Here is a 16,619-nt window from a genome sequence, read left to right as displayed (position 1 = left end):
CTTTTAGTTGTCAAATGAACCTTTGTTAAAATATTTTTCGTTGTGCTTCTTAACTAGCTGGGCATTCCACCATACCGCTGTTGATGTTGTCTATGATGCCATGAGGATGGCAGCCATCAGCATTGCAGCCCATAGACTGGGCAGTCCCCAGGATCTCTTTAATGGTTCCAGAGTTCTTTGGCTAAAGATAGGTGCTGCATCTGTCGATCAATGTTGACAGCCTCATCAAAAGTGATATTTCCATTTTGTTTAATGTTTTTCTGTTTCTGTCTCTTGGTGCTTCTTTGAGGACTTTGATGATCAGTGCAGAGGCAGAAGGTACCACCTCAGTCTGGGCCTGTCTGCTCTGAACAGTAAGTTTCACAGTTATCCTCAGACCCTCCCAGTCACCAGTTGCCTTGGCACTGTCACCAACCATTTTTGGAGACAGACCCAGGGAGCCAATCTTTGGGGACCAGCACAGATGTGGCGCTGAGTTCGCCCCTGGTGCACCTCAGGTATACAACTTTGATCTCATTGAGGTTGAACTTTGGTGGCATGGTGGAGGCGACTGGTGTCAGGTGAACTTAGATTTGGGACAATTGAAGAAAGTTGCACGTCGGCCTCCTCTGAGCTGAAAGCAACATAGCTTTTTTTTTTTTTTTTTTTTTTTTTTTTGATATGGAGTCTCGCTGTCACCCAGACTGGAGTGCAGTGGCATGGTCTCAGCTCACTGCAACCTCCGCCTCCCGGGTTCAAGTGATTCTCTTGCCTCAGCCTCCTGAGTAGCTGGATTACAGGCGTATGCTACCATGCCCAGCTAATTTTATATTTTTAGTAGAGACAAAGTTTCACTGTGTTAGCTAGGATGGTCTCGATCTCCTGACCTTGTGATCCGCCCGCCTCGGCCTCTCAAAGTGCTGGGATTACAGGCATGAGCCACCATGCCTGGCCTGCAACATAACTTTTTATATGCACCAGGAAACCAAAAAATTCGTGTGACTTCCTTTATTGTGATATTGACTTTATTGTAGTGATGTGGAACCTAACATACAGTATTTCTGAGGTATAGCTGTAATGACTGTGGTATTGGGGAACGCTTTTTTTTTTTTTTTTTAAAGGTCACTGTATTTTACCACTGAGTATTTTAGTTGAGGACTCTGAAATGTCATGTTTTTAAGATAAATGGGTATAGATGGGTGGGGAAAACTATAGAATCTTACTTTGGCTTGTTAGGTAAGACTGGCTGTTATCACCGGAGAAGAAAAATCTCACCCCCTTTTTGGTCAAAATTGTAGTAACTGATATTATTTTTCTTTAAAAAATAATTTGTTCGGATAAAGTCTAAGAAATTCCCTATTAATCTCTCATTTTTTCTGGACACCATAACTTTGTAATAGAATTTTATTCATACTCACTCATAGCTACATTGAAGTTGGATTTATAGAATATTGTTTGAACTTGCTATGTTTGGTGAATATTTTTCATTTTATTGTGCTGAGGAATATCTGAAGATAACAGCTTAACAGCCTTTTTTTTTTTTTTTTTGGATACGGAGTCTCACTCTGTCGCCCAGGCTAGAGTGCATTGGCCCAATCTCAGCTCACTGCAGCCTCTGCCTCCGGGTTCAAGATATTCTCCTGCCTCAGCCTTCCAGTAGCTGGGACTACAGGATTTCACCATATTGGCCAGGCTGGTCTCAACCTCCTGACCTCGTGATCTGCCCACTTTGGCCTCCCAAAGTGTTAGGATTACAGGCGTGAGCCACCATGCCCGGCCTAACAGCCATTTTTTTAAACAAAACTTTTTTTTCGCTTCTATAATTAACTGATATTTTGCTTTTCTTTTTTGAGGTTTAATCAAATTTTTTGTTTGTGGCCCGGTGCAGTGGCTCACACCTGTAATCCTAGCACTTTAGAAGGCCAAGGCAGGCAGGTCACTTGAGATCAGCAGTTCGAGACCAGCCTAACCAACATGACGAAACCCCATCTCTACTAAAAATACAAAACTTAGCCAGACGTGGTGGTGTTGCCTGTAATCCCAGCTACTCGGGAGGCTAAGGCTGGAGAATCGCTTGAACTTGGGACGTAGAGGTTGCAGTGGGCTGAGATCATGACACTGTACCCCAGCCTGGTCAACAGAATAAGACTGTCTAAAAAAAAAAAAAAATTGTTTGTAATTTAAAAAATTTAACCTGGCTTACCCAAAAGAGGGAAATTAGTTCCCATTAGGCAAAGATACTGGAGTTTTCACAGTACCTGATAGAAGTACAGCCAGGACTCATGAAGGGGAAGGGAAACCAGGAACTGGAAATTTATAACCCAGGCAGCTATTTTCTTTTTTTCTTTCTTTTTTTTGAGACAGAGTCTTGCTCTGTCGCCCAGGCTAGAGTGTAATGGTGCAGTCTTGGCTCACTGCAACCTCTGCTTCCTGGGTTCAAGTGATTCTCCTGCCTCAGCCTCCTGAGTAGCTGGAATTACAGGCGCATGCCGCCACACCCGGCTCATTTTATATTTTTAGTAGAGGTGGGGTTTCACCATGTTGTCCAGGCTGGCCTCGAACTCCTGACCTCAAGTGATCCTCCCGCCTCGGCCTTCCAACATGCTGGGATTACAGGCCACCGTGTCTGGCCCCATGCAGCTATTTTCTTACTACCTGGGGTAGCATGATTTCTCTGAGTCTTCCTGCTTTTCCACTTCATTTTTCTTACTTTGCATGTTGTCTTTCACCACTGCACATGGCTGGACATGTCTTCTAACTTTTAAATTCATATATTTGCTCATGGTTCTGTGATTTCATTCTGAACCTCTGGGAGAAAATTCAGTTAGAGACAGGTATCTATGTCTAATCAGCTGTTGCCGATGAAGCCAAAGGTTCATAAAACATGGCTTTCAGGCCCAGTTTTTGTGGAAGGAGAGTGATACAGGGCATACAATTCTCAGAGGATAGGTGTGTAGGTAAATAGACTTTCTAAAAAGTGGTGAATACACAGGAATATTTAATGAAAAAAAATTATGATTTTTTATGAAATGAAAAAGATACTGCTCAGTGGTTTTATATATAGTAGGAAACTTAATTTATTTCATCCACAATCTATACATGATTATTGTGAAGACTAAAAATGTCTCCCTTTTTTAAGAAAAAAACAATGGAGGTGATTAGCTTCCGCATACAAAATTGGAAGTTTGAGTCATATTATTTTATGAGCATATATGTATGATGATATATATCTTCTTTAACCTAATATTAATACCATTAATACGTCACATCATTCTTCATTTAGCAAACATTTATTGACTGCCTCCTCTCTGCCAGGGAGTGTGCTAGAACAGATGTTTACAGAAGTGGGGGTGTAACATTGCTTACTCTCAATGCATAATCTAGTTGAGAAGAATAGATGTTCAGAGAAATAAATAGAGTATTAATGTGATAATCATAGTAGAGATATGTGCAAGATATTCTGGAAGCATAAGAAAAGAGACATGTCTCCATGACAGTCTCTCATGGAGAAAAGGGTAAGGAAGGCTTCAAAGAGCAGGTCTCCGGTGTTACGTAGTAGTTGGCCATTGGACTAGAGATATTGTGATAGGAGGAACTGAATTTGCAAAGGTGGCATGGAGTTGTGTAAAGGGGGAACCTGTAAATGGTTCAGTATGACTGAAGTGAATTTTTACCCCATTTAACTTAACGAAACTTAAACTAAAACTTTTTTTCATACCTGTCCTTCACATGGTAGTAACGATTGACTTTTTCAAGAGGCAATTGTACATTGTAGAATAATACTCAAATCACTTTTTGTTATATAATTTTGATGTCATTTTGGGAATTGGGAATGAGATGTCACTGATCATTTGCTTTCAGATTCCTTTATTGCAATTTTTTTTTTTTTTTTTTTTGAGGGAGTCTTGGTCTGTCACCCAGGCTGGAGTGCAGTGGCATGATCTTGGCTCACTGCAGCCTTCACCTCCCAGGTTCGAGTGATTCTCCTGTCTCAGCCTCCCAAGTAGCTGGGATTACAGGCATGCGTCACCACGCCTGGCTAATTTTTTATTTTTAGTAGAGACAGGGTTTCCCCATGTTGGCCAGGCTGGTCTCAAACTCCTGACCTCAGGTGATCCGCCTGCCTCAGCCTCCCAAAATGCTGGGATTATAGGTGTGAGCCACTGTGCCCGGTCTCTTTTCTTTTCTTATTGAGGCAGGGTGTCGCTCTGTCCCCCAGGCTGGAGTGCAGTGGTGTGATCATAGCTCACTATAGCCTTGACCTCCTGGGCTCAAGCAGACCTCCCACCTCAGCCTCCTGAGTAGCTGGGACCACAGGCATGAGCAATCATGCCCAGCTAATTAAAAAAATTTTTGTAGAGATGGGGTCTCAAATTTTTCTAATAGTGGTTGGTTTGTTAGTTTCCTTCTATGGTAGTTTTTCCTGTATAAGCCTGAACATGCATGCAGTGGATGACTGAAAATGGTAGAGCTTATAAAGCTTATGAAGTGCATAGTTTTAATTAAAGTAAACATATAGGCTGTGTGTGGTGGCTACTTGGGAGGCTGAGACAGAAGGATTGCTTGAGCCAAGGAGCTTGAAGTTAAGGCGAGCTGTAATTGTGCCACTGCATTCCAGCCTGGGTAACAGAGTGAAAGCTTGTCCCTAAAAAAAAAAAAAAAAAAAAAAAAAAAAAGTAAACATATGTAAAACTATTAAGTATCCATAAAAAAATTTTTTTAAATGCAAAAATGATACATTGTGTAAGCCTAATGTAATTTTAAAACATAATCTCTAAAATCAATGTCATTCTGCAATTTTATAATTTTAGAGAAAATAGCATATATGTGTTATTTTATAAAACATTTTAATTTTATTTTTTTGAGACAGGGCCTCGCTTTGTTGCCCAGGCTGGAGTGCAGTGGCATGATCTCAGCTCACTGCAACCTCTGCCTCCCAGGTTCAAACGATTCTCCTGCCTCAGCCTCCCAAGTGGCTGGAATTACAGGTGTGCACCACCATGCCTGGCTAATTTTTAATTTTTTTATTTTTATTTTTGTTTTTTTGAGATAGAGTTTCACTCTTGTTGCCCAGGCTGGAGTGCAGTGGCTCAATCTGGGCTCACTGCAACCTCTTCCTCCTGGTTCTAAGCTATTCTCCTGCCTCGGCCTTCTGAGTAGCTGGGATTACAGGCATGCGCCACCACACCTGGCTAATTTTGTATTTTTAGTCAAGACGGGGTTTCTCCATGTTGGTCAGGCTGATCTCAAACTCCTGATCTCAGGTGATCACCCTCCTAAGCCTTCCAAAGTGCTGGGATTACAGGCATGAGCCACCGTGCCTGGCCAATTTTTTTATTTTTAGTAGAAACAGGGTTTCATCATGTTGGCCAAGCTGGTCTCGAACTCCTGACCTCAAGTGATCTGCCAACCTCGGCCTCCCAAAGTGCTGGGAATACAGGCATGAGCCACCACGCCCGGCCAATAAAACATTTTATATCAGTATTTTTCTTCATAAAATTGTACCTACTGTTAAGGAAAACCAGTGCAGGCTGTTGGTAGAATGCCTTGTGCTTCACTACACTGATTACGGTTGATTAACACCTTTACTTCTCTTTTCAATTCCTTTATCCACTCATTCATGATTCCTCATCCACCCCATTAAAAATAATCAACCAACCAAAAACAAACAAATGAAAAAACCCTACAAGCCCAGGTTGACTGTTCTGAAAAGTGAGATGAGAAGGAGAGAAGGAAAGTAGTTTTGGCTAGATTTGTGGAGGCGACAGCGGTGGTGTGTGTATGTTTGAAGCATGAGGTTTGTGATAAAAGCGACAAAAGTGACCAGTCTTCCTTTTGTCACTTTTATCTTTCAAATTTGTTTCTCTCTATCGAGGTATATTCAAATACACTTTTGATACTGTCTAGGAAGGAGATGATGAGTAAAGAAAAGGTGATATGCCTTGTGCTTGTTCCTCCTTTCGTGTGGAATCCCCTTCCATCTCTCCTCTATCACCTACTCATATTTCAGAATTTATGTGATGTCTTTCTTTTTTGACTCCTCAAGCCTAAGCTGCGTGTCCTTCTTGTGCTTCCTGTGATTACTCCTGTTACAGACTTATCACGTATTATATTGCTTGTTTCCTTGTCTGCCTTCTCTATTAAACCCCTGTAAGGCAGGGTCATGTCTCATTTGTCTTTGTGTGTTAGTGCCTGGTTCTTAAGAGCCTGGCACATGCTAGAGGTACCATTTTAGAATTCTTGGTTGCAAATGACAGAAATTAATTCTGGTTAGCTGAACCAAAGAAAAGGAATTTATTGGAAGCATATTGGTTGGCTTACAGAAATGACTAGAAGACTGGAGAACCAAACTCAGAGAACAAATATGAAACAAACCTCAAGGCTAGATCATAGCCAAAGTTATGCTATATCGTTTTCATGTTGAACACACTGTTGATGCCACTGGATGCCATTGCTGGAGCATTGCCACTGGGTGCTGTATATCACTGCCCTAAGAATGATTTTTTTTTTTTTTTTTTTTTGCTTATAAACAATAGAAATTGATTTCCTATGGTTCTCAAGGCTGGAGATTCAAGATCAGGGTGCCAACAAGGTCAGGTTCTGGTGAGGGCCTACTTTTGGGTGGCAGACTGCTGACTTCGTGTATCCTTATATGGTGGAAACAGCCCTGAGAATGAATCTTAAACTGTTTTTGCTACTTCAGCTCTAGATTCAAATTCTGCATGAGTGCATATAATTGACCAATCTATGTGCTTAGTCCCTAAATAGGGAGAACAAATATCAGGGGTTTTTTTTGTTTGTTTGTTTGTTTTGAGACAGAGTCTCACTCTGTGGCCCAGGATGGAGTGCAGTGGCTCAATCTTGGCTCACTGCAACCTCCGCCTCCCAGGTTCAAGCGATTCTCCTGCCTCAGCCTCCTGAGTAGCTGGAATTACCGGCGGGCGCCACCATGCCCGGCTAATTTTTGTATTTTTAGTAAAGACAGGGTTTCACCATATTGGTCAGGCTAGTCTCAAACTCCTGACCTCATGATCCGCCCACCTTGGCCCCCCAAAATGCTGGGATTATAGGTGTGAGCCACCATGCCTGGCCAAATATCTGGTCTTTTTCCGCTTTCATGATTGGTTCGGACACCCAGTCTTTTTTATAAGATACATACAGTGGCAGATTTTCTAAACACAGAAAGGGAGTTCAGATGCTGGGTGGTCAAAAATAAAACTGATACGTGTCCATTTCAATATTCAATAAATATTTGTCAGATGAATGAATGAGAGAATCGGAGTCATGATTTCCTGTCTCTAAACCTTTAAGTCACCAAACATTGAAGTAATAATGGTATTGCTAACGTAATTGAAAATAAAATCAATACCAAACCATAAAATAAGCAAAAGATAAGCAAACTCAGCAAATTTCTGGTTTTTTAAAATGATGAGTACCTCATTAAGTGATTTAAATCAAATTATTTGAATTGAATTTATACTTTTTTTGGTCCCTTATTTTGAAATACCCAAGCCGTGAGCTTATTTGCATATCTGATAATCTAATGCTGGATAGAATCAGGATTCTAATTTGGCTGAAGTGATTTCAGAGCATGTAGCTGTTATATCCCACTACATTTTATAGTTTTCATATAGTTGTATTCAGCAATGAATTAAAACAGGAACAACAAATCAGTGTTTTAGAGAGCTCAGTCAGAGGAATGTTAATGCTTGTGAGGGAAAAAAGGTTTTTATTTATTTCTAAGCCATCTTACTCACCAAATATAAGGTCTTACTATAACAACTTTGGAAAACAGTTTGGCATTACCTGCCACAGTTGAGTGTGTGTGTGTGTGTGCACGTGCGCGTGTATACATATATGCTAGAAATTTCATTCTTATTTTTAAAAAATCCATGCGTTTTTATATGCATCAAAACTCATAATAGCTTATATATGACTTTGTAATCATTTATAACAACCTCACATTGGAAACCAGTCAAATGTCAGTTAACAATAAATGGATACATAAAATTGCGTTTTTTGGTTTTTTTTTTTTGAGACAGAGTTTTGCTCTTGTAGCTCAGGCTAGAGTGCAATGGCGCGATCTCGGCTCACTGCTACTTCCGCCTCCAGGGTTCAAGCAATTCTCCTGTCTCAGCCTCCTGAGTATCTGGATTACAGGCGTTCACCACCACGTCTGGCAATTTTTTCTTTTTTGTATTTTTTAGTAAAGATGGGGTTTCACCATGTTGGCCAGGCTGGTCCTGAGCTCCTGACCTCAGGTAATCCAGCTGCCTCAGCCTCCCAAAGTGTTGGGATTACAGGCATGAGCCACTGCACCTGGCAAAGTTGTGTATTCTTGGGCCGGGCACGGTGGCTCAAGCCTGTAATCCCAGCACTTTGGGAGGCCAAGACGGGCGGATCACGAGGTCAGGAGATCGAGACCATCCTGGCTAACACGGTGAAACCCCATCTCTACTAAAAAATACAAAAAACTAGCTGGGCGAGGTGGTGGCTACTCGGGAGGCTGAGGCAGGAGAATGGCATGAACCCAAGAGGAGGAGCTTGCAGTGAGCTGAGATCCGGCCACTGCACTCCAGCCTGGGTGACAGAGCAAGACTCCGTCTCCAAAAAAAAAAAAATTGTGTATTCTTAAAATGAAAAACTATGCAGAAATGAAAATGAACAAACTGCTATATATGAGTTTGGCCAAATCTCAAAAAACATTGTAGAATGAAAAAAGCTAGACCAAAAGAATGTATACTTTATAGGTCCTTCCATGTTCCATTTATGTAAAAGTTCAGAAATAGAAAAAAACTAATCTACTGTTAGCATTCAAGATAGTGGTTCTCTCAGGGAAAGTTGGAAGGGGCTTCCTGTTACTAGTGATGTACTATGTCTCGACCTGTGAGGTGTTTGTAATGGATGATGTGTTTATTTTATTTTGTGATAATTCCTGGAGTTGTACATTTTCTATATGTGTGTTACACTTTAATTAAAAAGTAAAAACAAAACAAACAAACAAAAAAACAAAACAGGCTAGGTGCAGTAACTCACGCTTGTTACCCCAACACTTTGGGAGGTCAGCATGGGCGGATCACTTGAGCCCATGAGTTCAAGACCAGCAGTTTGAGACCAACCTAGGGAACATGGCAAAACCCCATCTCTACCAAAAAAAAAAAAAAAAGCCAGACTTGGTGGTGTGCACTTGTAGTCCCAAGCTACTTAGGAGGCTGAGGTGGGAGAATCAATTGAGGTAAGCCATGATTGTGCCACTACACTCCACACTGATTTGAGTTTTGCTGAAACCAATGGTTAAATATTTCTCTCTGGAAGGAAGTGGGGTAAGAGCACCTCAGATGTGGAGAACTGATTTCATCATATTTTTCATTTCATGGTACACTTTTGTGACTAACATGTATGAAGCTCTGCTTTATTTTATTCTCCTTTATCTCTCGTCTTCACTCCCATTTCCTTTCCGTCACAGTTATCCATATGTCTAATATATTATCCTGAATGTCTTTGAAAACTATCATACTAACTTTATGTCTGTACATCTGATATAGACATAAATGTCCATGTATATGTCTAATATATTGTCTAATATATCATCCTGAATGTCTTTGAAAACTATCATACTAACTTTAATGTGTATATTTTAAGTTTATATAAATGCTCTTTTGCTGTAGATTCCTTTCTGCTTCTTACTATTTTCATTCAACACTAAATTTAAATAATGTATCTGTGTTTACATCTATTCTTTTACTTCTGACTATCCCATGGTACTCGATAATGGTATCAGTTGCATTTTAAAAATTATTCCCGGCTGGGTGTGGTGGTTCATGCCTGTAATCCCAGCAATTTATGGGAGCCAAGGTAGGAGAATTGCTTGGCCCAGGAGTTTGAGGCTGCAGTGAGCTATGATTGCACCACCTCACTACAGCCTGGGTGACAGAATGAGACTTTGTCCCAAATAAATATTCATTCATTTAACAGATACTCCCCATATACTATTTGCCAGGTACTGTTCTAGGTGCTTGTTATGCAGCAGTGAATAAAACAGAAAAATCTGTACCCTCATGGAACTTACAATCTTGTGGAAAGAGTGCGAATAAGTAAGTAAAACATATGGTATGTTAGACAGGCAAGCTGGTTAAGTTTTATGCCTTAGTTTGTTCAATTATAATAAAGGTACTTGAAACAAAATCTCCAAGGACCTTCCTAGCTCCAAAATCCCATGATTCTGTGGTGTTTTAACTGTCTCATTTTTTTTTACTGTGCTGACCTCATCCCTTTAATAAATATTTACACACCTACCGTGTGTTTATAACTGCTATGCATGTGAGAGAACCAAAAGTAGAGCACAAAGTTTCTGCCTTTGAATTGTTTATAATTGGTCTGGAAACAAGAGGTATCTGTATATTAACACTGTTATTTCCATTCTGTTCTTATCTGTCTAGAACAGATCCATATTCTCAAGGGAATAGCAGCTACTTCAGCTGCAACCTGATTTCTGCATGAGGGATAGGGTTGCCCCTGAACACAGTATAAGACTCCCTTTTTTAAATGTTCTTATATATGTAAGAATCCTCACTGTAGTTCTGTAGCATTATTTTATGCTGTCCACTTATTTTCAATCTGGAACTTAGCCAGGATAGGAACATTTATCGCAGAATTTATTAGATTGATCTTCATTGGGATTTAATGGATGATCACTCGCTGCCCTCATCTTTTGTGTGCCTATGGATGTCTGTGTGTAGTATCCCTCACTGTCTGCTGGGGATCAGTTCCAGGACCACCTGTGGATTCTAAAATCCACTCAAGCCCCACAGTTACCCGTTCAGAACTTCTTTCTTTTCCCATAATACCATATTTTCGATCCAAGTTGGTTGCAGATGCAAAATTGCCCATACTGAGGGCTGACATATTTATTGCAAAAAAAAAGAAAGAAAGACAACCATGTGTAAGTGGAACTGCACAGTTCAAATCCATGTTGTTCAAGAGTCAACTGTATTTATATGTTTGTTTAATTATGTTCAAGTATAATGTTCTGGATGCCTGAGTAAATGGGACCAACAAGGCTTTCAGCACACCATATATGCTTATACTTTGTGCTTTGGTTTGTTTCTGCATCTATTTTGTAAGAAAGTATTGTTTTTAGAAATATATCTTTGCATTTCATTGGCTATATGTATTTTGTGATAAAAATATACCACTCCACAGGGATTAGGGATAGTGGGGTGAAGCGGGGAGGGCAGTGTGTGTGCTTATAAAAGGGCAACACCAGGGTCCCTTGTGATGGAACTGCGCTGCATCTTGTCTTTGGTAATGGATACATGGTTTTATGCACATGTGACAAAACTGTGCTTATAAAGGGCAATGACCAGGGATCCTTATAATGGAACTATACTGTATCTTGATTTTGGTGATGGATATGTTGTATTATGCACATGTGATAAAACTGCATGGAACTAAACACACACAGATGAATACAAATAAAACTGGGGAAATCAGGATGAGATAGGTGAATCGTATCAATGTCGATAATACAGCTGTGCTATAGTTTTGCAAGATGTTACCATTTGAAGAAAACGGGGTGAATGGTATACCAGATCTCTATGATTTCTTTCAACCGAATGTGAACCTACAATTATCTCAAACTAAAAGTTTCAATTAAAAACAATTTAAAGAAGTCTGTGTTAAAAGATAGTGGCTTAACACATGTAGCTGCAGGAAGCACATTCATGTATCACTTTGTGGAGCCTGACTTTCATTTATAATCAAAGGATGCTCTGCTAAATAGATTTTATAAATGTTCTATTCTGAGTTTTCTTGTGCATGTATAGAAAGTAAGGCAATAGCTGTGATGTGTTATCTTCATTAGCAGAAGAAGAACTTTGCAAACACTTAAGTGATGCCAGTTTTGTATCAGTCTCATCTTCTGTGTCAAATGGAAATTCAGTTAATTCTAATAATGGTTCTTTTTTTTCCATACAATTCATGGAATAAAATTAAAGTTTTTGGAAGTTCATTCATCAGAATGGAAATATTTGCTATTATTGTGAATGCTAATGTGAATTCAACATCAAAGAAAATGTTACTTTTTTTTTTTTTTTTTTTGAGACAGAGTCTCACTCTGTCACCCAGGCTGGAGTGCAGTGGTGCCATCGTGGCTCACTGCAGCCTCAACCTCCTGGGTTCAAGCAATCCTCCCACCTTAGCTTTCCAAGTAGCTGGGACTATAGTGCACGCTACCGTACCCAGCAAATTAAAAAAGTTTTTTGTACAGATGGGGTCTCATTATGTTGCCCAGGCTAGTCTCAAACTCCTGACTCAAGTGATCCTTCTGCCTCGGTCTCCCAGAGTGCTGAGATTACAGGCATGAGCCACTGTGCCTGGCCACTTGTTTTTTTTTTTAATTTCTTTTTAAAATTAAATTTAATTAATTATTATTATTTTTTGAGACTCGCTGTGTTGCCCAGGTTGGAGTGCAGTGGCACTATCTTGGCTCACTGCAACCTCTGCCTCCAGGGTTCAAGCGATTCTCGTGCCTCAGCCTCCTGAGTAGCTGGAATTACAGGTGCATGCCTCCATGCCCTGCTAACTTTTGTATTTTTAGTAGAAATGGGGTTTCACCCTGTTGGCCAGGCTAACCTCAAGTGATCCTCCCCCCTCGGCCTCCCAAAGTGCTGTGATTAGGCGTGAGCTACCATGCCCAGCCAATTTTATTTTTTTGTTCAGGTGAGGTCTTGCTGTGTTGCCCAGGCTGGTCTTGAACTCCTGGCCTCAAGTGATCTTTCTGCCTTTACCTCCCAGTGTTAGGATTATAGATATGAGCCATCACACCTGGCCTGTTTTTAGAATAATGATACAAATATTAAGTATAATGGGGCAGAGTTATGGTCAAAACAGTGTTCTTACTATATTAAACAATGTAGCAGAAAATATATTTGAAATTGGTTGTAGCACATTCATTATTCATAATTACATCTAAATAAGTCTGATATTCTACCAATAAAATAACTATAATTTTCAAAATTTACAAGTATTTCTAGATACATATAGTATTTTTACTAGAAATTTTTGTGATAACTGATGTTGAATTTTTAAAAATGTTTCAGCAAGTCAGTATTTACATTGTTTCATTGCCACCTGCCAGCAATAACATTTTAGAGATATTTGAAAAATATGTTTACCACTCCATATTTACTCCCTGAAATTTTTTCAGGGAACTTGAGATGGAATGGCATCCTCATTTTAAAAATATATATATCTATGCTGACAATGTTTAGCAGTTCAAAAGGTAATAAGATTGTGAGTATATTATTTTGCTTTCATTCTTTTCACCCTCCATTTCAAGACACTATCGAATTTTTCTTTCTTTCTTTTTTTTTTTTTTTTTTTTTTGAGACAAGGTCTTGCTTGGTCACCCAGGCTGGCTGGAGTGCAGAGGTGTGAACAAGGCTCACTGCAGCCTCAACCTCCTGGGCTCAAGCAATCCTCCCATCCCAGCCCCACCAAGGAGCTGGGACTACAGGACTGCACCATCATGCCTGGCTACTTTTGGTATTTTTTGTAAAGAGAGGATTTTGTCATGTCTCAAACTCCTGAGCTCTAGCCATTCGCAGGCCTCGGCCTTCCAGAGTGCTGGGATTATAGATGTGAGCTACTGTACCTGGTGTTTATTAAATTCTTGACTCAGTTTATGCCCTTACCCCCTTCTCTTCCACTTCTCACAGACACACACACACGTCAAGGACCTAACCAAGTTAGATGAATCTTGTGTCTGGGTGTAGCTGCTCCTATTTCCTGGTTGTTAGTAGATATTCCATGTTGGTTAAAGCTGTAGTTTCTTCCTCTTGAGGTGCTTATGATTCTGTGCTGCAGCTTGTTTCCCTGCAGAAGCTATTGACTCTTACTGAAACTCCTTTCGTGTGTGCATGTGTCCGCTGTGAAAGCTAACCTATAGTGCTTGGTACAATACAATTGGTCTGGCTATGCTCTTGAGACTTTGTCAGTGGCATCATCTTTCCATCTAGTGTTTAAAATGACTCATAATTACAAGTTACTAAATTACTTAATTAAAAAAATATGATATTGACATTGAATTCTGTAGTATGACATTGCTTAGTCTCTTGTTCAGAAGACTTTGGTTCCTTGGTGAGATTTGATATAAATGATTCTATTTAAGTACATTTGCCCCTTGGTATCCTCCAAGGATTAGTTCCAGGATACCCCCAACCTCCACCCGTTGGATACCAAAGTCCACATATACTCAAGCCCCTTACGTAAAATGGTGTAGTATTTGCATATAATCTACACACATCCTCTGGTATACTTTAGTTAGTTAGTTAGTTAGTTAGTTAGTTAGTTAGTTAGTTAGTTAGTTTTGAGATGGAGTCTGGCTCTGTCGCCCAGACTGGAGTGCAGTGTCGTGATCTTGGCTCACTGCAAGCTCCGCCTCCCGGGTTCACGCCATTCTCCTGGCTCAGCCTCCCTAGTAGCTGGGACTACAGGCGCCTGCCACCACGCCCAGCTAATTTTTTGTATTTTTAGTAGAGACAGGGTTTCACTGTGTTAGCCAGGATAGCCTCGATCTCCTGATCTCGTGATCCACCCACCTCTGCCTCCCAAAGTACTGGGATTACAGGCATGAGCACTGGGATTACAGGCATGAGCCATCGCGCCTGGCCCTTCCTGTATACTTTAAATCACCTCTAGATTATCTATAATACCTAATTCCATTAAATGCTATATAAATAGTTATACCGAATTATTTTGTTAAATTTGTACTACATTTTTTGTTGTATCATTCATTCGAGATAGAGCTTTACTCTGTTACCCAGGCTGGAGTGCAGTGGTGTGATCAGGGCTCACTGCAGCCTCAGCTTCCTGGGCTCAAGTGATTCTTGTGCCACAGTCTCCCGAGTAGCTGAGAATACAGGCATGTGCCACCCTGCCTGGCATTGACTTTCTTTTTTTTTTTTTTCTTTAGAGATGGGATCTCATTATATTGCCCAGGCTGGCTTTGAACTCTTGGGCTGAAGCAGTCCTCCTGCCTTGGCGTCTCAAAGTGCTGGGATTACAGACGTGAGCCACTGAGCCCAGTCTGTTATTTTTATTGGTTTTGCAAAACATCTTTTCGGGCCATATGTGGTGGCTCATGTCTGTAATCCCAGCACTTTGGGAGGCCGAGGCAGGCAGATCACCTGAAGTTAGGAGTTCGAGACCAGCCTGACCAACATGGAGAAACCCAGTCTCTACTGAAAATACAGAATTAGCTGGGCATGGTGGCACATGCCTGTAATCCCAGCTACTTGGGAGGCGGAGGCAGAAGAATCTCTTGAACCTGGGAGGTGGAGGTTGTGGTGAGCTGAGATCGAGCCACTGCACTCCAGCCTGGGCAACAAGAGCAAAACTCTGTCTCAAAAACAATAACAACAACAACAACAACAACAAAACATTTTTTCAATCCATGGTATGGATGTGGAACTCATGAATACGGAAGGCTGACTGTAGTATCTTTGAAATTTGTAATAAAGGAAAAGTACTTTTGGGTATTGACTTCTTTGAAATATTTTTTATATGGAAGTTACTTGAGTCTATATTTGAATTATGTTAAATGTATACATTTTTTCCCATGTGAATGAGGCTCTGTATACAGTGCCCCAGAAATAGGCATGTTGTTCTTTCTTACGCTATTTGCCCTGTACACATTTCCTCTTTTGTACCCTTATTTATTTCTCTTGCTTTCTTTTTCTCCCCCTTATGTGCTTGTTTTTTCTTTTTTTTCCTCATTGCCTCTCTTCAGCATGTTTTGTTTTTAAAGTATGTATTTATTCTTTACTGAAATGTGTTTCCCGAAGAACTTCTTTTTAAAAATTGCTTATTGGCTCTTAACCATAAGAAAACAATACATGAAGTCAGTTTAGTAATTATCACTGTTAACAGAACTTTAAGTATCCACAGGCATATTGGGGGAAATATTTGATTGGAATGAATTTAAGCCCAATTCTTACTCTTTTCAATACAGTTATTTCTCAAACTCTGAGGCTGCGGAGTTCACACATTGAAATCTGTCATCTTTTTCAGAGAGAAACTTTTTGTCATGTGTAAGTAGTTTTTGGCTTTCATTTTGATTTGTTTCAGTTAGCTATTTTCTGTATTAAACACAGTGAAACCTTAATTTTCCAGAAGTCTTAATAATTTGGAATATATTCTCCACGTAGTAATTATGCGTAACAAATGATACAAAGTAATTCATTGAAAGATGTCTCAAGATGTGCCTTGGGTCACTATTAATTCAATACCATTTATTAGAGACAAAATCGTCAATGTAAATAATACGATTCCCTTTTAGTAGTTATTTCCTGTGTTCTATTGTGAATGAGTTCAAATTATTAAATTTTGTGAAAAATACCCAAAAGAGCTAATGAATTTTATAAATAAATTTATATCAAATATGTACTTATAATTAGTTACTTCCAAGGATAAGGTGGTAGTTCTCAAAAAAACTTATTAAATATATGTTTTCATGAAAATACTGTATCTCTTCTCTTTCCCTTTTTTTTTTTTTTTTTTTTTTTTTTGAGACAGAGTCTCCCTCTGTTGCCCAGGCTGGAGTACAATGGCATAATCTTGGCTCATTGCGACCTCTGCCT

The 16,619-nt window shown here is 39.9% G+C and overlaps 1 protein-coding gene across 7 annotated transcripts in view; it reads left to right on the top strand.

Annotated features, from left to right (window-relative positions):
- DENND4A (DENN domain containing 4A) overlaps positions 1-16,619 on the top strand; it is a 132,353-nt gene that overhangs the window by 14,503 nt on the left and 101,231 nt on the right. For 4 of the 7 annotated variants that reach the window (XM_023220803.1, XM_023220807.2, XM_023220809.1 and 1 more), the window contains exon 2: positions 15,992-16,070. The exons of 2 other annotated variants lie outside the window; for them this stretch is intronic. The gene's annotated coding sequence lies outside the window, so the exon portion shown is untranslated. Of the gene's footprint in view, positions 1-9,979; positions 10,074-15,991; positions 16,071-16,619 lie in introns of all 7 variants that reach the window. One more of the 7 variants, XM_023220804.2, reaches the window with a different exon arrangement.

This window comes from Piliocolobus tephrosceles, chromosome 6 (genome assembly GCF_002776525.5).
Source record: "Piliocolobus tephrosceles isolate RC106 chromosome 6, ASM277652v3, whole genome shotgun sequence".
In the NCBI taxonomy this organism is placed as follows: domain Eukaryota; kingdom Metazoa; phylum Chordata; class Mammalia; order Primates; family Cercopithecidae; genus Piliocolobus; species Piliocolobus tephrosceles.
Note: the sequence above shows the minus strand (reverse complement) of the source record. Positions and strands in the feature narration are given on the sequence as shown.